This window comes from Pseudorasbora parva, chromosome 14 (assembly GCF_024679245.1).
Source record: "Pseudorasbora parva isolate DD20220531a chromosome 14, ASM2467924v1, whole genome shotgun sequence".
NCBI lineage: Eukaryota > Metazoa > Chordata > Actinopteri > Cypriniformes > Gobionidae > Pseudorasbora > Pseudorasbora parva.
In genome coordinates, this window is record NC_090185.1 from 23,229,064 (window position 1) to 23,253,038 (window position 23,975).

The 23,975-nt window shown below is 39.4% G+C and overlaps 1 protein-coding gene and 1 long non-coding RNA gene across 21 annotated transcripts in view; one reads left to right on the plus strand and one right to left on the minus strand.

Annotated features, from left to right (window-relative positions):
* LOC137040379 (uncharacterized) overlaps window positions 1-6,937 on the plus strand; it is an 80,622-nt gene extending 73,685 nt beyond the window's left edge. Inside the window, exon 3 of the long non-coding RNA XR_010897890.1 lies at window positions 6,853-6,937. This is a non-coding gene — a long non-coding RNA (uncharacterized lncRNA). The remainder of the gene's footprint in view (window positions 1-6,852) is intronic.
* celf5a (cugbp, Elav-like family member 5a) overlaps window positions 1-23,975 on the minus strand; it is a 285,909-nt gene that overhangs the window by 64,145 nt on the left and 197,789 nt on the right. The gene's annotated exons all lie outside the window — the stretch shown is intronic.

Sequence of the window (23,975 nt, forward strand, 5' to 3'; positions counted from 1 at the left end):
TTTATTTAGCACTTTAGCAGTACTCCTGTTTTTCCATGATTCAATAAGCCGCAAAAGTTTTCAGAACCTCCAAGCGATTTATAAAATAAATCAGCCAGAGAATGTTTTCATCACTCTTTTTGACAGGGATGGGGGATAAAGCATCACCACGGGGCCGCTGTAAGAAAATAAAAACAGACACTGCTACTGCCATCACACATTTACAGAGAAGAATATCACACACATCTCTTCCTAAAATGCATACAATCCATTTTAAGAAATATTGGAATACAATACAGACTGCATTACATATAAAAGAACGTATGGAATAGCATCGCAATCTTGCATTATTCAACTATTTCTGTTTACTCAGATGACAAAAGGTTATGAGAGTTGACTTAGAGTCAATAATGCAGTCGCAGTCCATAAATAAGCAAGTAAAGTGAGTTTATCGACAGCATGACCACAACAGATTCATTAAAAGGCACTGGAGTATAACACACACTGTACAGTATCGTATTTATTTGAACTATAAGTGCACTTTGATAGAGCGTTCAATCACTACAGTGACATTAAGGTGCTGCAGCGTTCTCATCGCACGTGTAATTGATTAGCGCTCCTGCTATTTGCATACGGTACTCCCCTGTGTCCTTCATACCGGGTCCGGCCCCACCAGCTGTGATGCTGCCTCAAAAAATGACTCCTATCAAGCTTCATCAACTTCAGCGGCTGGAAAGAGTTTTGTTTAATACATCACACATTAAGCGACAAAACGACAAGGGGAAACAAGATTGCTAGCTTCATGTCTAAGGGAATTTACGTCCTTGTGATATGACTGAGAGCAAATTCTTATTTGTTTAATATCATGAGAGATATTTTGTGTCTTTATTATAGGAGGTATGCCGCTAGACTGCAGAATCAAAGCTAATAGTCCTTTACTGACTATAGCTGGGAGTTTACAAGTAAATATCTTAAATAAAAAGACAGAGTAGCCTATAGGATTTCATAAATGTGATGCCATAGACTCCCAAATATGATGCTCCTAATAGCTATATTGTAAAAATAATAATAATAATAGTTTGCACTTAAAAGTAAGTGTTCATTCCGCCTTAAAAATGTAAGTTTAGTCAACTCAAATCTCCAAGTTGTCACTTAGTACCACTTCACATTTTAAGTTGAGAAAACTTAAAATGAATGCAGCACGAACACTTCCTTTTTTAAGTGTAAACTGTTTTTTTGTTTGTTTTTTGTATGTTCACACTGTGAGTTTTTTAGGATTGAAAACTGTTTACTTACAGGTGTGAGCATTGACATTAACTTTTTTTGCAGTGGCCTGTGGTTTTCCAAAGTTACTAGCCAATCTGATTTTCACTGGCCACAATTTTGGCATTGTTACCATGTGGAAAAATCCACATATCTAATCATATAGATATTTTTAATATGATCACATTATTTAACAGCAGCTATATTAGGCTGCTGTGGCTTTAAGACCTGAGACACAGATCCATCATACTGTTACACGTTTTCTTAATCACAACAAAAATCTCTTAAAACATAACTGACTGTGTTTAGTTGAATACTCGGCAAGAATCACCAAGTCTGTCAGATAAAGCAAACATTTTGACACTATTAAGTGTGTATTTGACTGTTTAAGTACAGTAAGCAGCGGTACGATAAATAAGCAGTACAATAAAAAGAACGAGTAGCTGCATCAAAGCCTAACATCACGAAGTGCAATGCAAAGGATGCAGTGTTATAAAGCACGTCCACAATGGACTCTAAAGCAGTGGAGATGTGTTTTCTGGAGTGGCGAATCACGCTTCTCTGTCTGGCAATCTATTGGACGAGTCTGGGTTTGGCGGTTGCCAGGAAACTGCATTGTTTGGTGGAGGGGGGATTGTGGTGTGGGGTTGTTTTTCAGGAATTCTAGGCCCCTTAGTTCCAGTGAAAGGAACTCTTAATGCTTCAGCATACCATGACATTTTGGACAATTTTATGCTCCCAAATTTGTGGGAACAGTTTGGGGAATGGCCCCTTCCTGTTCCAACATGACTGCGCACCAGTGCACAAAGCAAGGTCCATAAAGACATGGGTGAGCGAGTTTGGTGTGGATGAATTTGACTGGCCTGCATATAATCCTGACCTCAACCCGACAGAACACCTTTGAAATAAATTAGAGAGGACACAAATGCGCTTCTAGAAGAATGGTCAAAAATTCCCATAAACACACTCCTAAACCTTGTGGAAAGCCTTCCCAGAATAGTTGAAGCTGTTATAGCTGCAAAGGGTGGGCCAACTCCATATTACACCCTACGGATTAAGAATGAGATGGCATTAAAGTTCATGTGCATGTAAAGGCAGGCGTCCCACAATTTATATAGTGCAATATAGTGTGCATAGACATGCGTTTGTGCAGCATAGATCTGCTCTGGCCCACTGTATGATGAGAAACTAGTTGTCCAGTCAGGTTCCGTTCACACTGCAAGGGTTTTCCAAGGATGCGTTTGTGAGTTCTGAAAATTCACAGGTGTGAGTTCGGTTATAGAATGCGGTTGTCACTCCTGTAAATAACTGGACAGTGTGTGAACATAAATGCAGACATCCCACCTTGCGGAAACTAATTTAGCACAGAGACAGATAGCACAACCCCCTTCATAATGTTTTATACAGTATGAAAAACAGTCGAAGTGGCAAGGTGAAAGACTTTGTTTCTTTACTGTAACTAATGTTATAAAAAAAAATATCTCTCTAGCACTCAATTTTCTGTCCTTTGAGGCGCCCCACGACCCCAGTTTGGACAACACACCGAAAACTACAAAATAATGATCATATTTGACAAAAAATCCATTATATAGATATTGATCATTCTGAGTAAAGGATGTGAACACATTCCATTCACTGCAGGTTATTATCCTAAGGGCACTGATCTACCACTAAACATTCGAAACAGTAAAAGCGATAAGCCTAGTGCTGAATTGCTATCGTGTTTTTACATTTCGGATCCCGCTTGTTGTTTTGTCCGCAAAAAAGCGTCCGTGGAGGCTCTCGAAAAAAAATGCAGACCATATCCTGGCTCACATGAGGAGATCCTGCAGCCACGGATAAGCCGGGATGAGTGTGGGAGGTGAGCGGGCGAGTTTGTAAATCATTGTCCTGAGAGAGCCGAACGATAGTGAATCATCACTTTTGGCTCTCTTTTGATTTTGCACAGGAATGAGAGTCTGTGGAGGTTGTCATGACAACCGGCTGTCAGTCAAGCCTAAATGGGGTTCGCAGAAGAGAGGGTCATTCCTAAATCTGCTGTCGGGCACGCAGCGTAAATTCCATTGTCTGAGGCGGCGATAAGGAGAAATGATGAACAATATTAGCATCTTGATAAAAAGCAACATACGACTGAACAAACACATTAACGGAGAATTACCGGGTGGGCGATTATTCAACCGGAGACTGAGCAAACCGAGAGAAAAGTGTTCGGGTTTACCGTGCAGATAAGTGATGCAGACAGATAGGATGGGCTGAGATAGATTTTGCTGCCATTTCCACTTGGCAGACCAGAATCGAGCCTTTGAAAGCGGCGCGTGGCCCCCAACACTAATTAAAAACAACACAACAATTACCGCATGCAACAAAACATAACCTCAACAAACAGACAGAGAGGGTTAAAGTAATTAACCTACAGAACAAACCCAGTAGATTTTGATCCAATTCATTATATATAACATATCTTGTTTTGTACGAACACTGATGGAATATTCGCATCCGCGGGGACCTCTGGCAGCAATGATCGGGGGCTTCGAGGTCTTTTGGCTGCTGTCAAACTTGAGACTCATTTTCTTAGCTCTTGGAGTTTTACCTCCCGTGAGTTAATCTGAAACAATCAGCCTCGGATTAGCTCACCGAGGGTTTGGCCAAATAGATTAATCTACATACAGCCACACACATTTGGCAGTTTGTATCAAACAGACGGGCATCAAAATTTGATCAAGGGAAGAAAAGGAAGAAAAAAAAGTCAACAACTTAATTTCCATAGCACTGTGTGCCAGAGTTACATAAACCTAAACTGTTTATGTAACTTTGCCAGACAATATATCGCCAAAAGTTCACTTCTGCAGCCAAACAGGCCTGCTGGTACAGTTCATCACAACGTTTTTGCAAATTTTGAACTGTTTATTATATTTATTTATTATAAGGTGATATAGACTTGGGCTAGTTGTCACATAGGATTTAAGGTATAATATAAATTACTCAACAGTCAACATCATATTATAAATAAGATTATTTTATTCCATATAGGTTTTATTCCATATATTCAGACTTTCATTCCATATATTCAAACAGTAGAGCATGGCGCTAGCAACGCCAAGGTCATGGGTTCGATTCCCAGGGAAAGCAAGAATTGACTAAATGTTAAATGTGTTCCTTGAATGCAATGTAGGTCGCTTTGGATAAAAGCATCTGCCATATGCGTAAATGCAAAAATGTAAATGTAAATGTATTCACGTTTCATTTCATATATTCACTTTCCTTCCATATATTCAAACTATATTCAAACTTCATTTCAATATATTCAGACTTTTATTCTATATATATATATATATATATAGTTTCATTCCATATATTCAAGTTTCATTCCATATATTCAAACTATATTTAAACTTTCATTCAATATATTCATACCTTCAGTCCATATATTCAAACTATACTTAAACTTTCATTCCATATATTCATACTTTCAGTCCATATATTCAAACTATATTTAAACTTTCATTCCATATATTCATACTTTCAGTCCATATATTCAAACTATACTTAAACTTTCATTCCATATATTCATACTTTCAGTCCATATATTCAAACTATACTTAAACTTTCATTCCATATATTCATACTTTCAGTCCATATATTCAAACTATACTTAAACTTTCATTCCATATATTCATACTTTCAGTCCATATATTCAAACTATACTTAAACTTTCATTCCATATATTCATATTTTCAGTCCATATATTCAAACTATATTCAAACTTTCATTCCATATATTCATACTTTCCGTCTATATAGTCAAACTATATTACATATATTCAGACTTTCATTCCACATATTCAAACTTTCATTGCATATTTTCAAGTTTCTTTCCATATATTCAGACTTTCATTCCAAATACTCAAACTTTCATTTTAAAGTTTTATTCCATGTTTTTATTCCATAAATTTTTCTTTATTCCATTTATTCCATTCCTGTTTTGTGAAGTGTTTAACGCGCTATAGACGGGAAAAAATGATTGAAAAACACATGATTGGCTGTTTAATGACAGGTTTTATTTTGACAACTTACCCCATTACAGTGCACCAACATGCCCCTAAAAGCAGGTCAACATATGCTTTAGTCTTGTTCAGTAGTTTTGCCATGTTTTGTTTTGTTTTGTTTTGCCAAGACTTTCAAAGATAAACCAAAACTGAAGAATAATTGCTTGAGTAAAGTGTGACATCTAGCCTCCACCTCCCATATGCTGTTATAACTAAATAAAATAAATGTAGTTAAATAAATAATACAAAATAATAAAGTAAACTATTTGATATAATTATTAAATTAAATTTACAATACTATAAATGTGTATTCACAATCAGCTACAAAAATATAAATAAAAAAAATGGGTCACTATATAGATTAACACTAACAACAACACAAAATGAGACCAAATAATATTTAAGGGAATACTACTAATATTTAATTACATTTTAAAAATGCTTTACCAAGTACTTGACTCAAAGCTGCACTAAATCCTGCAGGCGTTAACTAAGTGAACCGAAGCACCGCATGGTTTAATCTAAATAGATTTGCGGTATTCTGGTTGCGCCTGCAGTTAACTGCTAGGTCAACACATAAAATAAAAACAGCCGGCTGCGGAGATGGCCTTCAGACAGTGTGTATAAATCACAGGGAGACTTGAAGCAAATGGCCAACACATTTTCCATGTCACCATTCGATCACAAACGACGTTAAAACGAGGGGGGAAATATCTGTGCGCTCTAATAGCACTCTTCAATGGCTTATAGCTCTCCTGTAAGGTCCTATTTTAACACCGGTGCTTTTTCTCAGAAAAGCGAGGGAGGTATAAGGCCTGGGTTGTTTAACATTCAGCGTTTAGAAAATTCTAAAGGTGTAATCAAAACGAGTTGGTCCCTGGTTGACGCGTCATTCGCATTCGGTTGCGGCGGGAAACCTTGAACATATTATAACTGACCGCGCGCATATAAAACCTCTCGTGTGTAGGAGTCTCGAGGCTAATATTCGCTCTCGAATGAGGAGGACGTGGGGGAGGAAACAGTAGAAGAAACGGCTTAAAATATTTTATCTCCTCCGTATACTTCACGGCAAATTTACACTCGATATGATAACACGTGTGAAATATGACCTGCTACCTTGTGTCGCCTTCAGCGTATTACAGCGGCGGCCATAAATCTCCAGACCGCCGCACGATGTCCACGCGAGCTGTAGTATATAAACATTTACAATACTGCAGGGCTATTTATACTGCCTACCTTCATAATGCCATTCGCTTGGCCCTTTGGAGTCGGTTATGATATGGATTTCGTTTTTCATTACATTTATGGCTGTTTCTATTACATAAACAGCTTCTTTTGCTTGTACAGTAGCTGATGTACATAACAGTTCCCAACCCGATTCTTAATTATTTTCTCATTTCTCAATCCTTAACATGGTCGAAACCCCTTCACTATAACCAACTCCACACACACTTTTCCTCACAAGCCCCTCAACCACATTAGTTTTGGTTGGCTAATGAGGTAGCCACATGCTGTAGTGCACTCTAATCATTAACCTCCCCTTTCTTCCTTTTCGGAGGACACAGTGGTCTACAGACACGAGACAACAAACTTCATTAAGAGGTTAAAAGCAAAGCAGGCATGAGTCCCAACATCGCTCATAAAAACGACAGAGTGAAGAGGCCGTTCTAGCCTTCTGGGATTCTTCAAGGAGCAAAGCGAAGCTGCTACAGAGGACGAGAGGTGAGTGAATAAGAGTGATAACTCATAAATGATAGGGAGAGCAGAAGCTGGCCAGCCTGACTGCAATATTGGCTAAATGTTTTTTTTTCTGACCAAATATTACACACCACCCCTTTAAGAAAATGTACCTCACATAATTAATATTAATGAACCAAACCAAACCAAGCCTACTTCTTGAGGAAAAATATATAATATTCTTAGATGGTGCAACAATTAGGCCTAATTATTCAACTTTTATGACTAATAGTGTTAATTACGTATCTTATTCTTACAGACTAAAATGATATGCAAATCACTCAGAGTAACACGGACTAAGAAGAATGAAATTCTAACTGTTAACTTTGCAGATTTGGAAGTCAAAGCCCTGCACAGAGCAGCTCGTGAACACAAAACGAGATTAGAGAATAAATATGGATTAAAAGATACGTCCAGGATGCTCTGACCTCATGTGTAGTGATGATTGCAGTCCCACCCCGGACCCTGACTAGACCATAGATAACATCTGTATTATGTATCAATAGTATTATCTGCCGACAGCGGTATAGGAATGAGCTGGAAATTGTGAACGGAAACATTACAAAGTGTGACATAAGAGAAAATTTCATTAGTTTTCATTATTATTTTTCAGTCATTTGGTTTGCCTGACATCATATACTTTCTGAATAGGTACTGCATTTGATGAGTTACGAATCTCATGACCAAAATCACATACTGAGTAGGTATTCAATTTGATGAGAAACAAACTTGCAACCGAAATAGCATACTATCTGAGTAGGCACTACATCTGATGAGGAACAAACTTTGTGACAGAAATCGCATATTGAGTAGGTAGTAAATTTGATGAGGAATGAACTTCACAACCAACATCACATTGAGTAGGAACTAGTTTCGATTTCAAATCTAAGACTGAAATCGAGTACTGTCTGAGTAGGTACTAAATTTGATGAGCAACTTCGCCAGAGAATCGAATGCAATGAACTTTGCAAACCAACATCACATACTGAGTAGGTACTACATTTGATGAGGAACGTAGCCTAGAAATCTAGACGCACCCTAGCGGCAGCAAATCTAATCTGCCCGCGAGTGTCGTCTTGCAACTCTCAATATCCTTCTGAGCTGTATTCCCCTAACTCTTGGCGGGCCAATCACATTGGCCCTCATTTATCAAAAGTGCGTACACCAAATTTCCAGCGTACACCCAAACCCACGGTGACTTTGAGATTTATCAATATGGACGTTGGCGTACGGCACGCTCAAATCCTACGCCAGCTCAGGAGGTGGTGTACGCACGTTTGAGTTAGTGCGAAAATGCGCAGAAAAACAATTCCTAACACCACAAAACGCACTGACAAGATATGCTATATGACCCACTGTTAAAAACCACAACAACAACATTTAGTGTTTATTTTTGTGTAACATGAACGTCAATGTTTAATTTGTGTGACTTTACCAAAGTGTTTGATCTGTAGGCATATGTATTCCTCCAGTCGCGAGCCTGTGCGCTTTATCTGACGTTTCAGGCCCCCGCCTGGCCCAGCAGCTGCGCACGGACTGGGACTAAAATAATTCAGACTGACAAAATGGCCTTCTTCTTTTAAATAATAATAAAATCAATAAAAACGGCATTTTCTTCTAAATAACAAGCGTCATTAAGAATAATAATCATAATAATAATAAGAAGAAGAATCTTACAAATTGTCATGTAATTATTAATGTGAATGAATCTTACTCCACATCACATCATCATCACTATTGTACACCCCAATACATGTGCCGTGATACGAAATTAAATGCTAATTGTTTCAAAACGTGCTGTAAAATAATGCAGTGATGGTAATTTATCATCCAAACAGCTATTTAAACTGCTGGAGTGCGCTTCTCAACCCCCACACTAACAGTAGCTACTCGTAATTTGGGTCCATATTTTGTTTTTGTGAGCGCCTTTAATCCCACTCTTTAAACTCCCAAATAAAACAATTTCGGGTTTTTTTTCCACTTCCCTGGTGATGGTCTCGATGGGCGCGTCTCAATCATCTCAATAGGTCAGTAGTCAGAGCACTGATCAGGGAGTCAGCCCGTTGACTTATGTCCTAATCAGTGCCCTGACTAAGTGGACTAAAGAGATGATTGAGCGCGCCCGATCTCCACGTCGGAGAAGTTTCGCTTCTTTGCCGTCTTCTGTTTGTCCATGGCGTAAAATGAGGGCGTGCGGGAGGCAGAGACTTGAATATATAGGGGCGTGTTATTCTAATGACGATCGTTTTCAGCCGCGGGATTTATCAAGGGCAAGTATTGCGTACACCTGAATTGCAGAGGTGCGCACAGTTTCATAAATCAGGCGGTGAGAGGAGTGTAAGCATAATCTTACGCCAACATGTACACCCGTTTCTACGCAAGATTGATAAATGAGGGCCAGTGTGTATAGAGTCGGTGGGCGGGGCCATAATGACGACGGCCGAGTTGCGTTTGCGTGCTTCTAGTAAACACAGAAACTGGCGAACGGCGGTCTTTCGAATCAGCTTTGACCGTGACTCGGAGTTAAGCTTTTCTCTGAGAAAAGAACAAAGAACGGCACTGAAGTCATTCTTAAGAAGGGAAGATGTGTTCGGAGTTTTGCTGACCGGATACGGCGAATGTTTAATCTATCAACAAGCTCTGTTTCACCTTCGTTGCTCTGGTTGGTTGTAGCGCTATCCTATCGCGTGTAGAGAGAGTTTGAAAGACAACCGTTTATCCCGCCCCTTGGATTGAGCCCTGTCAATGGTGAGTTTCCAGACCAAACATCTTGATGGGGGTCTGGCTTGTCAGGCTATGAGGAACTTCATGACCAAAATCGCATACTGAGTAGGTACTACATTTGATGAATTATAAACTTTGCGACCAAAATTGCATACTGAGTAAGAACTAAATTTGATAATGGACAAACTTCACAACCAACATCACATACCGACATTTGATGAGAAACAAACTTGCAACTGAAACTGCATACTGTCTGAGTAGGTACCTCATTTGAAGAGAAACAATCTTTGCGACAGAAACTGCATACCGAGTAGGTAGTAATTTGATAAGGAATGAACTTCGCAAATTATACATTTTTCTTTGACATATTATAATATGAATGTATGTACTATGATTGTAAACCGGATATACTCCATCTGCCATGTTGGCTTTGTTATTTCCTACAGACCTACAGAAAATGTAATGAAATATACACTCATGTCATATTTTATATGTTACTGCTCAGTTTCCAGCTCAATCCTACGCTGCTGTTTGCAGATATCGTTATTGATACATAATAGAAATGGTATCTCTGGACTAGTCAGGTCAGCGGTGGGACTGCAATTTCGCAATCATCATTACACACGAGGTCAGAGCATCCCGAATGTATCTTTAAATCCATATTCATTCTCTAATCTCGGTGTGTTCACGAGCTGCTCTGAGCAGCACTTTGACTTCCAAATCTGCCGAGTTAACAGTTACCGATGGAAAAAATGCTGGATAAGGTAAAGTGGCAAATACATAAATAAAAACATAAGCCTCCGAAAGCTAGTCCCATATCTCAGTGATTTCATAATAACAGGTTGATTTCCTCCGTACAGTAAACAGACTAAAATTACAGTGTGCTGCAAACTGATAAACCTTTAACTCCTCACCTCCTCTCTCATTGTCATGCTGTTTAATGCAGTCTGGAGAAGACTGCAGGAAATTGGCTCGGGATAGTGTAGTAGCTGAGAGACCCGTAGGCCTGACATTGACTTTGAGCAGATACATCTTCACTCTCTGTGTGGGGTGTGTAATTTATAGAAGTAAATAGGATAGCTCAGCTTGACAGAAACATCCTGACTTGGTTATGCCATTTAAAGCTTATTAGGATCAAGTCCAAAATAGAAGATGAACATATCTGGGTGGTCAGACAGACATCTAACATAACCTGAGGGAATTTCAATCATATTAGATGAATCAAGTGCTGCATTTCAGTGGATGGGCCAATTACAGGTAATGTCATCTCAATCTGCGCGAGTACTATCTATGTTCTGTATTTAAACATGGAAAAAAAACAACAACGACATGGTATTGCAAAGTCCAATGCTAAAACTTTAACCAATGGATGTCTAAAAGGGAAAATGTAAGTAATATCACACAATAAAGATAAGTGTGATGTTCCTTTTATACAGCAGTTCAATAAACAAGGAGTTAATTTTGAGTAAATTACGTATTAGAAACAGTACTGCCAAATGTTTTTTTCTCTGAGAAGAAGAAAGTCCAAAAAACAAATGGATTGAGTAAATGATTCAATGACTTGCTCAAAAACATTTTGTTTTGCTCATGAATGATTTAGTTGATTCAATGATTCATTGACTGACCCATTAAGAGACCCAATCGATTTATTCCAGAATGAATAAGAATTGAATTTAAGTGAATCGGTTGAGTGAAGAATTTAACGACTCACTTAAAAAGACTAAATTTGTCCCTGAATGAATCAGGTTAATAAATAACTCAATGGTTCGAACACAATAATTTGTGCCATTTATTGGTGTAACAATGTAACTTACTAAAAAAGTCACTTAAAAAAGATCAGAACGTCATTGAATTAAGACACAAAATACCCCTATTTTCTATATTTATTTGGTTTGATATTTTGTTATGTAATGCACAAACATTTCTATATTTTAACTATGACTTAAGCATCCAAATACTTTTTTTGGGGGGCCATGTAAATGCAGTAGTAGCAATCTTCAATGATTTAAGTCACATAACCTGGCAATTCTCACAAAATTTGTGCCACACATCCTAACTACTGACTTCAAACAGCTGGACTCCTGGTTTTGCTCACACCCTCACAACCACTGGTCTTTAAAGTAGCTAGCTTATGGAGGAGAGGTTCTTCACTGCCTCAGTCTTGTGGGGTTTTAACTAGCAAGAGTGGAGCTTCAATCCCAATGCTCCAAGCCTCCCTTTCCCCTAACACTTATTAAAAATAGATTTGAGGGAGAGACTCTCTCTCCCTCTCCTCTTTATAGGCTTTATCTGCAAGCTTTGACAAGCCCATTTTTAGGAAGGTGTGATTGATACTTAATAAAATACTGTAACTATCTATGCATTGAAATGCTGGTCATCGGCTGTCATTTCCTACTACTGTTTTGCCTTTTGAACCCTGGGTTAGTTTGATTACATTTGTGGTCATAAGCATAAGAATATATTTGCTCATATCCAATCTTCATTATGATTTTCGTTGACCTGGAAATGTTGAATCCATAATCATTTTTCTTTCTAGTGTAAAGGCAATTATCATCTATATCTATTTTCACATGATATTTTTGTTTGTGAGGATGAATGCCGTATTAAATCAAAGTCTGTGAGCCTTTATAATAACACAATGCAGTGTTTCCTGCTGCTGAATCTGCAGCACTACAGCAAAAGAAAGTTTAGTGGCTTTAAGCCAAGCTACTGTATATGCTAGAGTACTCCAAAATGTAGATATGACTTTAGGCATATACACCACCGTTCCAAAGTTTGGTACAGTAAAATGTGTGAAATATTATTACAATTTAAAATAACTGTTGATTCACATAATCCTTCAGAAATCATTCTAATATTCTGATTTGGTGCTCAAGAAAAATTTCATAATACTACCAATGATAAAAATGTATTTGCTGCTTAATATTTTTGTGGAAACCGAGATACAGGTTTTATTCAGGAATCTTTAATGAATAGAAGAACAGCATTTATTTGAGATATAAATAAATATATATTTCTAACAATGTAAGGCCAGATCCACTAAGCCAGAGCATTCCTTATCCAATTTTTTTTTTTTTCCTTGTTTTTAAAAAAAAAATCCATAAATGTGCCAGACCAGTATGTGGCGCTGGGATTCTGCCACAGAGATACAATACAAACTGAGAAGACTTCGAGTATGCACATGTGGTGTTTGACTAAGGTCGAATCGTGGGGTAATGACACCGTCATTTCACAAAATATATGGATTTGCTGTACACACGAAAACACAATGTCATTTTTCAGATTTATCCACTATGGGACCAGGTTTCAAAAAATTGTGGTTTTAGGCTCCCAAAACCTCAGATCCGTCTGGACGAAATACAGATACGATGCAAATGTTTTACATATACAGCTAAACACTTCTCAGTGTGTACGGGCTGATATAAAAGTATTGATATTAAAGCTGAATATAAGTATTAATTTATTTTTTTTATCCAGAAAAAACGGACCAAGAATAGAGATTACTCATCCTGCACTACACAGATTTTTGTCCAATCAAATGCTGTCTAGAATGCCACACCCTCTTAATCCACTTGTCCAGCAGCTATATCACCCTGTAGACCAAGACGGAAAAAAGCGAAGCCTATAGCGAAGCAAGGCTGAGCCTGGTCAGTACCTGGATGGGAGACCTCCTGGAAAACTAGGTAACTGCTGGAAGAGGTGTTAGTGAGGCCAGCAGGGGGCGCTCATTCTGTGCTCTGAGAGGGTCCTAACACCCCAGTATAGTGATGAGGGACACTATACTGTCAAAGAGCACCGTCCTTCGGATGAGACGTTACACCGAGGTCCTGACTCTCTGAGGTCATTAAAAATCCCAGGATGTCCTCTGGAAAAATATTAGGGGTGTAACCCCGGCATCCTGGCCAAATTTGGCCTCTGTCCATCATGGCCTCCTAATCATCCCCCTCTCCCGATTGGCTTAATCACTCGGTCCCCTCTCCACCAATCAGCGGGTGTGTGGTGAGTGTTCTGGCGCAATATGGCTGCCGTCGAATCATCCAGGTCGATTCTGCTCATTGGTGGTGGTTGAGGAGATTTCCCCCTTCCATGAGGACCCAGAAAAAGCGCTATATAAATGTAACAGATTATTATAATTATTAATTACCTACCAACCTTAAAAAAACATTTATATACCCCGCCTCAACTTCCTGTTTCATGAAGACAGGAAGGATTGTTCTGTAGTAAGTAACACAAGTTATGATAACTTGCTGTTAAAGATAAACATGAGCAATTTTTGGTTAAAAAATGATGGATAAAATTGATTACTGTAGAGCAAGCATGCAGGAAGGATAGTTTTCCCCAGCCGTAAATATTTAGCCTCATCTAACCTTAACATACTAAGCTATGCTATTGCTCATGGCAAGCTCAGCTGATTCTTATGATAGCTCTCTAAGGTCATTACAAGTAGCCCTCAATAAGCGTATGATGAAATAACAAGGAAATTCTCCGACTGTAGCATATTTCAGAATGAGAAACAGTGATTATGTATATGCCCAGTGTGGATACTTTTCTTCTAATTTTACATATTTGCCTGGGATTTTCAACTGCTGGGTCTCTAGGGCCTTTTTTTTTTATTGACACTGTCCTTCAGCATACGCAGAAATTCTGATTAAAGTCCTAATATCCAATAAAAGTCAGACACTCAACATCTCTGCACCGTGAAACTGGCTAAATTGGGCTGGGAGAATATCTCTGTCCAATAGCTCATTGCCCATTAGCCTCTGGAGGGAAAGTTTCAAATTATTAGTGCTGTAGGATTTAAAAATGCTAAACTGCTGTAAAAATATAAATAATTATGTGGATAGGTTAAAGTTTAAAAAAACAAACACTTAGACTTGCCCTTTAAGAATGATTTATTACTTTGTGTGTGTGCGACTGTGGAGGTTTGTCGCACGGTAATGGCTTGAGGAAAGTTTTAATCTTTGCAGCGCACAGTCAGCGTCTCATTATGAATTGCACCTCTTTAGCTGCAGAAGTGATACAGAGATGACTGACAGGGAGCAGACCGAGGGGCGTCTAGTATTTCAAATATCAATTGGCGGCGTCAGCGTTGCTGGGTAACGTGAAGGATTATCTGAAATTAGTTCGGTCAATTCATCATTACAAAGGGCAGTCCCTCCACTGCTGATTAGTTATTGTACACACTTGTCAATTAAAGCTCCCTGGAGAGCACCGCATAGAACAGGCAGTCATAAAACACAGACGAGGGAGAGAGAGAGAGAGAGAGAGAGAGAGAGAGAGAGAGAGAGAGAGAGAGAGAGAGAGAGAGAGAGAGAGAGAGAGAGAGAGAGAGAGAGAGAGAGAGGAAAAGTAATATACACATACGTTAGCATTTTACAGTTACATATCAAATACATGTTTAATATCCACAAGTAGCTTAAACCACACTGTAAAAAAATTCCCTGTAAAAAAACGGTAATCTACTGGCGGCTGTGGTTGCCAGCATCATACTGTAAAGATACGGAGCACTGCTGTTTTTAAATTAACAGCTTAATACCGTTTTTTCAGATACAGTAGACAACTGTAAATTAACAGTTAAATTACAGTTGTCTACTCTAGCTAAAAAAAACGGTATTTAGCTGTTAATTTCAAAAACAGCAGTGCTCCGTATTTTTACGGTATGATGCTGGCAACCACAGCTGCCAGTAGATTACCGTTTTTTTTTTTTTTTTTTTTTTTTTACAGCGCATCAAAAGCTACTAATTTAATTCTTTTTTTTCAGTAGCATGACTATGGACAAATTTTAATTTGCACCGATTTTACAATAACAAGCAAGTCCAAGTATCATGCGTCACATATCTGTTTTTAATGTTACATTGTTCGAATGCACATTTCTACAGCCGAGCGAGCTGATTAAATTATCAAATGGTAAATATTAGACATTTCCAATCTGCATAGCTCCAATGTAGTTTGGAAGGCTACAAGCTAGCAGAGAAAAGTAGCAAACTACACTGAAGCTACTTAAAGGCACTATATTTAAGATTGTTTGATTAAAAAATCCAGAAATCACTAGAACAATGTTATATATTTTGTTGACTTATATATTTTCCAGACAAATACGCAATTTTGATTATAGACCACGTCCTTGCGTCGCCTTTATTTTTGCAGAAACCATGAAAACATCAAAGATGCTTTATACATTGTGTTTTATTAGACATGTGAGCAACTTTTTGGATACATTTCTCAGCAGAAAACTGATTATTGTTATATAGCTCAACATGGTTTGTGTTCATTCACACGGAACGTGCTTTTTGCTTTGAAAATGGAATAGCGTGGGAAAACACAAATGGTGTTTATTTTTTTAAAGGTTGAACTGATTTTAACTTGAGCGACGCGTTTTTAGGGCGCTGAAAAAGAAGCAAGACGTGAACGCAAACGTCATACACATCCGTCTAGTGCCTATTTACATAGAAAAACTTCGGAAAAGTGGAATGGAGCTTGCAGTGTAATAAAACAACGCATTCTGTGTGAACATCCCCATAGTCTTATTGTTTGAATCGCTTGTTTTCTTGATTTTCCACGAGTACCATGTTTTGCCATGTCTCAGAGACAACACTATTTTGTCAAGTGGCTAAAATAGCATTTTCATATATTTTTTTAATGAATTGCATGTCGCTTGCAACAGTCAATCAGAGCGAAAAGAGCTCGGGTGGTCTCGATACTGTTGTGAATCACTGGTTTCTATCATTAGCATTCGCTCCATGGCTCTCGGCCTGCCCTGCTTCATACCACAATAACGTTAATACATTTGTTCATTCCTGAATATGATTTCTGCTCGAGTCCGAAGGATTCCTTTCCATCACCTGTGGATGTGAAGACAACAACTCCCATGATTCCCAGTTCATTCACAGCTTCATCAAGCTACACCTTTCCCAGCAAGCAATAGCCATCATTTCACCGTCTCGGTTAACTATAGACGTGATATCATCCGGCGCTAGTAGTAACCCCATTTCAAGCCAAAACAACCTTGAACTTGGTAACATGCAACATTTCTTTATGCAATGATATAATTTACAGCCCAAAACATTACATAAAAAGATGCTCCCCCTTTAGCTCCCCCATATAGTTAACTACACTACAAACTAGTAACAAAGAGTAGCTAAAAACAACACAACAAAGTGGGAAATATCCTTTTATAGGAACAACAACAACAACAAAATCTTCATAAGCACTTTCAAAGGAGTAGCTGAAGTTATTAATAACTTTTAGCTTAGCAAGCTACAATTTCAAAATGGAATCCCCAACACTACTCAGCAAGCAATAGCCGCCATTTCACCGTCTCGGAAAACTATAGACGCGAAATAGCCTGGCTATAAGTGACCCTCTTCTAACCAAAATAACCTTTTGTTACATGTCGTTTTTGCCAAAATAACTTGCAAGATGTATGATCCCATCCCATCCCCGTCCCATCATGTAAGCAAAGTCAACAGTGATTACAAGGTGTTTGGTTTCATTCATGTTCTATGTGTAGCCACGATTGATGACTAGTCTATTCTTGGGCTATGGTTAGAAGTCTATTAAATATTCACTGACAGCCCAAATTTTGCCTTGTTTGAGAAGCAGTACATCTGAGGATCGACTGAAGAGCTCCATATTGGATGAGTTCAACATGTAACAGCATATAATATGACAATAGTGATAGTGGGATAAAAAAGGTGTTAAAAAAGTAACCCTTCAGAATTAGTAAAGGCAGTGTGGTCATTCATTCTTGCGTTCAATGCTCTCACCTTCTTGGTAAGCAACGGATGCCCTTTCTCTATATTTGCTCTATAGCTCAGCAACCCGCTCAACTCAATATCACCAATATTTTATCCCCCTTTCACTCAGAAGTGGAGATGCTCCCATGAGGGGGAGAGGGGAGAGGAGCTAGACTTCTATAAAGGCATAATGATGTGCTCTAAAACCGCAGGGGTGAGCGTAACCTTTCGCTTCGGAGGACGGCGTTATTAGACGAGGCAAAGTCAGCGCAGTCGTTTAAGTGTGTCCTGACGGTAACTGCTATTCCCATTTGTTCCTCCGCTGTCTGTTGAAATGCTGGCACTGGGAGCGCGGGGGGAGGGGGGGTAGGATAGTTGGGGAAGGGGGATTTGTGGGGGGGGGGGGATGAAGGGGGTGATGAAAAAAAAATAAATGCCACCAGAACAAGAAATAATAGACCTCTGTTTCCTACTATTTCCAATTCAATTTCCAGCCAGTGACCTGAGGTAAGGAGAGGAAATCAATGCGAGTTGGAGGGGGGTGAAGGATTGGGCGTGAGGGGGAAGAGGCAGGCCCTTCTCTTTAAGCCACAGCGCATCCATCAGCCCACAATGTCAAAGTGACAATCCTGCTTGTCTGATCCCGACGCGCCACATCCTCTTTGAGCGTAAATTAAACCTTTGAACCGTGGAGTTACCTGTGATTAATATATTCTCCATGAGAGCAAGAGGTGTGAAAGCCTTGATTGATCCCATACTGCTGCAGTTCAGATGGGAACAAAAGGGGTGGGGTGATTCCCGACTGACCCCTCTTGACAGGGGCTAGAAGAGCAGATCTTCCTGCCCTTCAGAAGAAAACGAAGACTGACTAGCACGGCTCCAATCCACACTTTAATCAGTTCATTAAATGCCCCTGTCTGACGAGTAGCCTGGTTTATGGGCCGCAAGAGTGCAGGCTAGCTCGAGATGTAGCAATAAGCTGAAAGTATGAGGCAAGAAGGCGAGATGTCTTAAATCTACACACCCTGGGTTGATGAGATGAAACCTGAAGCCCAGGGGGTCTGCGAATCAGTGCAGGAGATAGTAGATGTACATCGGCTAATGATGAGAGCATCTACAGAGCAAGCTAGCCTAATGGGGCCTTGTTCGTAAAAACGTAGACCACTGTTTTAATGAGCGAAATCAGTCTGCAGGATGCATGCGGCACAACTTCAGAAGTTTTGGAGTACTGTGCTTACCTTGAAAAGTTTCACACTATTCAGAGGGCATATATGAAGGTCGTCGCTGCATATACATGTTCAAACTCTCTGTGTATATACATTTATCACCGGGGCAGGTGACAAAGGCATTAAAACCCTCGGGGGCATTTGAGGGACCTCAGCAGTAGAAAAGAAAAAAGGGATGGCTTGGAGGCTGCATGGTGTGGCAGCAACGGCTCAGTCTAAATACGGATTCTTCTGACTGTCACTTTTTTCTTCAAACAAGGCTTTCAAATGTCTGTTGTCTGAGGCGGTCCGAGTCGAGAGACCCCTGGCTCGTAAGTGGCGGTAAAGAAAAATGGAGGGAAATTCACAAGAAGGCATAAGATTGGGAACGAACAGCAGAAGGGCCGAACTTCTAAAGCATGAAAGGCTGGGGATTTGCTGCCTTTTATAAAAAAGACTAAAAGAAAAAAAGAAATGAAAGGCTCTGGATTGTGCAATGTTATTTACTGTGTGTTTTTATTACTTGCTCTATCTAAAGTTGCCGGGAACCTTACTAGAATTACCAGACCTTCTCTGGTCTTGAGGTTTGGAGAGTTGTCTTCTCTGAATCAAGACCTAGAAACAGTGTAACTTGCCATTGGCTTACAATTGTCTTTGTTGTCCTGTCCCTCTGTAAAACTATTCTAGGTCTTGGAAAGTAACTTTTCGAGGAGTTCATATTCCCCTAGATGCCCTTTCTGCATAACGCAGTGCAAGAACGTGTCTACGTAGACTTGAGAGTGAGTGCATGTGCGTGTGTGTGCTTGCATTAGGCGGATCCCTACTGTTACTAATCGGTAGCGTATTAGACTTGAGAGGCACACCACTGTCTCAGATACCAGTTGCTGGGCTACAATGGCATTGAGAACACACTCTAAAGGCCAGATCACACCAAGAACGATAAAGATATAGTTCTAAATATTGTGTTCTTTCACAATATCTTGCTATCTTCTTCGGCATGTTTATTGCTACTGGCTGGCGATTCGAACAGCTCCATGAGTCGGTGGGCAGGCCTCTAAATTAGACATGATTATTATTCTGTAGAGGTGCGTTTCAACGAAAAATAAAGCATATTTCGTACAAAGTTTGGGGTTCCATTATAATTCTTGGATTAGCCAGGAATTTGTTCCGATTGTATTTGTCTGAAAGAAGAATGCCATATAAATCTAGGATGGCTTGAGGGGAAGTAAATCATGGGTTAATTTTCATTTTTGGTTGAAGGTGAACTATCCTTTTAAGACCAAAACCAAACGTTCCAAGATCCTGATTTCGAAAATCCTGATTTCCTGATCCGGTTTTGAAACACAAGTTGAGCATGCTCAAGATGTAGCTTCCCCGTAACAGTAATGAACCCTGCTGTGCTTACTCATTTACGAACAATCACAGACCTTTCACCACTCAAGACAACATCATTTACCTATGTGTATGATTAAGATCTCACTCCAGATGCGAATTACGGAGATACATATTTGATATTTAAATCAAAGGCTCCGACCTGGTATTCCTTCTTACCATGAGACAATTTAGGCTTGTCCTTGACTCATGGGCAGCAATACTTGAAATAAGTTTAGATTTGGAGCAAACATCAAAGAGACTGACTGCTTACTTTCAAGTTGTTTGCACCCGGAGGCTAAAACGTGGGTTCTGAGGCTGCTGCTCCCTGTAAATAGTTTGGCTTTCAGGGCTCAGGCACCATGCAAATTTCATTCAAGCCTCCTCCTCTCCTTGCCTGCACACTGCGATCACCCAGAGGTGCCACGGGAAAATCGCCTCACATAATAGACCTGACGATTACAGCGTCGATGAGTAGCCTGGAATCCAAAGCGTTGCTGCTTCAAAGCACAGCAGAGCTTGGCCTGAAACTGATCAAGACTCTGAATAAGAAGTGAACTGTATATGTACATATTTATTTTACAAAGTCAAACATACATCCTGTAACTGCCAGTGATAAGACAATTCCATAGCAAGGCTAGAAAGCTGTGTGACCAAAGCTAACACTTGAATGTTCGTTGCATTTCTAGTCCTCAATCAAATAAATATTCATTATATTTGTGCCGAAAGCACCAATCATAACTTAAAATAACGCAAATAGCACAATATTACTGGGACATAAATATAATTACTTCTACTGCATGAAAACAATAACAAACTGTCCTAACATATTCATATTGACTTGGGGCTGCTAAATTAAGTCATTCTGTTCATCCATTTAGAATAGGGTCCATTTAGCTTTCATGTCATTAAAGATAATACAGAATTAAATAAATACCAACATGAAGGAGTAGCTAATTCCTCCCACAGGCGTGCACACACAGACCCGGTCCATCGATAAGCGTGCCCTTTCAAGGAAATGTACTTTTTTTCATATTCCCACATATCACACTGCATTAGTGCTGAACAAATTTCAGTTAATTACAAAGCAAAATGTTCGAAATGCTCCCTAGACCTTTTCAATCCCTTTCACCATGCTCAGCGGGGGCCTGAATATTTACTAGAGTAGTGCGAATACATCATTGACAGTTTCACGCATTTATGTGCCACGAACCCTAAGCAACACTTGTTTCTCCTATCTTGACTTTGACCGATACTAAGGCAGGATACTATTCCAGCCATGGAACTTTAATGAAAGCTTTTGCAACGATGCATCCTCCGCTTGGTTGGTCTAATGAGATCCCTAACTGTTCCTGCCATCTGCCAAGCTGAAGTCATGACATTAGCAATGCAGCCAGTCTGGATTCATCCATTTTTATACACTCTTTTCTCTTAAGTCAACAAAAGCCAAGGAACAGACTTAGCAGTCTGCGTGCCAAACAAAAGAGCAGCATTTTTGCTTATATATCATTGCGACATAAGGTCATCGCTTTTGTAGGCAAACGCCCATTCTTTCCTTTCCAATGATGACTTCACACATTTCAAAAAGTTTTGCACCCCCCAAAAACACACTAGTGTGTAAGAGGAAGATATATTTTCTGTGTTTAAAAGGGCTGTGAATATATAGAGAGCCTAATTTCATCTTTATTGGGTCTCATCTCAGCATTTTCAACCATAACCTAGCAAGCAATAGCTGTAATTTCACCATAAATTCATTTTTTTAAATGCATAACTCAGGCCATGTGTGCTCTAGCACCCTGTAGACATTTTTGTCTGTTTCTGCAAGATGGCAGCAAATACTGGGTTTTTTTTTGTATGTATCATGTTTGGGAGGTTGTATCATATTAGAGCTCAGGCAACATATACTTAAATGTTTATCACTTTTAGCAGTGTGTTATGTAACTTTCCTGTAAAATAACACCAAAATTGTGTATTTAGACTAGGTAAATACACAAACCCAGCCTGATCTGCTGGCGATTTGATTTCGCCCTACAGTTCAGGCTGGAAACTTGTACATTAATTTACTGCTTCTGTTACACTTTTGTGGGTGCCAATCACAGACTGGCTTATCCAACTGGCGCGCTATTGGCGGATTTAACATAACAACGGATAGAGAAGCAATGGGTCTTTGCCCATTTATCACGCCTCTTGTGGTCTGATTGGTTGAAGGACTATCCACCTGCATACAGTCATTTGAATTATGCTCGTTTATCACGCCTCTTGTGGTCTGATTGGCTGAAGGACTATCCACCTGCATACAGTCTAGAGCTGCAACTAACGATTATTTTTTCTGTCGACTAATCTAACGATTATTTTTTCGATTAGTCGACTAATCTAACGATTAATTTTTTTACCCTTTGAAATTTTTCACAATTCTGTGGCACCCCCTCGCATAAGTTACGCTAGAGGTGTAACAGTACAGACTGCTCACAGTTCACTTTGTATCACGGTTTTAGGTTCACGTTTCAGTACAGTTTGGTATTTGCTATGTTCAGGGGAAAAAGGACTACTGTCAAATGAAAATAAAGAAAATAAGAACAGATAACTTAAATAGAAGCAGCAGCACAAATAAATACTATTGAGCAAAGATGAGAATAAAATAAACAATGCTTTTCAGGATTTTCAGGTAGGTCTAACATTAGTTTTTAGGTAGAGAAATGGAATTAAGTAATCAAAAGTAAAATAACCACACATTTAACTGTTTAAAATTAAAAAATAATCCTTATTAAACTTACAAAAGCTATTCAGTCAGGAGCAGTGAGTGATGTCTTTATCTTTTGTTTGACATTAAACAGACAGCAGTGAATGCTACTGCCCCTTTAAGACCCACGGATAGTCGTCGTATTTTCTGTATAAAGTTCACTTAAGGCATAGAGTAGGCTATGACATTTTGACATACTTTTTGTGAGTTTGTCCGTTTAAGCACAGGATTTGAAAGATAACTCAATATTTGCGCGCTTTGGGGCGAGTGCACAAAGACAGATCTTCTCATTCAAGTCTCCTGGCTACACGGGGGTGATGACGGTGAAAATGACTGCTCATATTCGGACGTACAGCAGCACTCGCATGCGTTTTATAAAGTTTACAAAGAGAGACCGTTTTGCCCACGTTTTTCTTTTATTATCGCTGTTGTTGTAGTGTAGCCTACCTGAGGAGTCAGCACGTGTATCCATCGACAGAAACATACATACAGCATTATTTTCAAGTTACAATATTAAAGATGCGTCATCAGATGCGAGATGAACCGAAGTGTAAGTGCGTCCCCGCAACTTTTGCTCGGGATCCCGGTTGGGAAACACTGGTCTGTATTGATTGACACCACGCTGGTTTGTTTAAAATTATATGAGCGCCGTGACCGCGCTCTGCCGCGTGATGAAGGCGTGTCGCAACTCTGTTATTCAACTGCTCTGGTTTTAAAAGCTATGTCATACTAAATGCGCCAAAATGCAATAAAACTTGTTTTACGGTCGAATGCAACGCGTGTGTGTGTGAGTGAGTAGACGCGCAAAAGGGCGGAGAGAGAATTTAAGGAAATGCAGCTAAACGAATATGCGTGCGTCTTTTAAATAGCGTAAAAATGAATGAATGACGAATGTGGCGGCCGTTATTGATTATGTGGCAGTCCGCCACAAATTAGTCTATGTGTGGGAAACACTGTTTGGCCTCTGTTTAAAGTATTCCCATACTTTTGATATTCGCGGTCTTGGTTTTTGTGATAGAACCAGGAGCAGAAGCCAACATTATGCGAGATGAACGTCTGACACGACGCGTCGACGCATTTCACGAACGTCGACGTATTTCCGTAGTCGACGTCGTCGATGACGTCGACGCGTCGTTGCAGCACTAATACAGTCATTTGAATTATGCTCGATTATC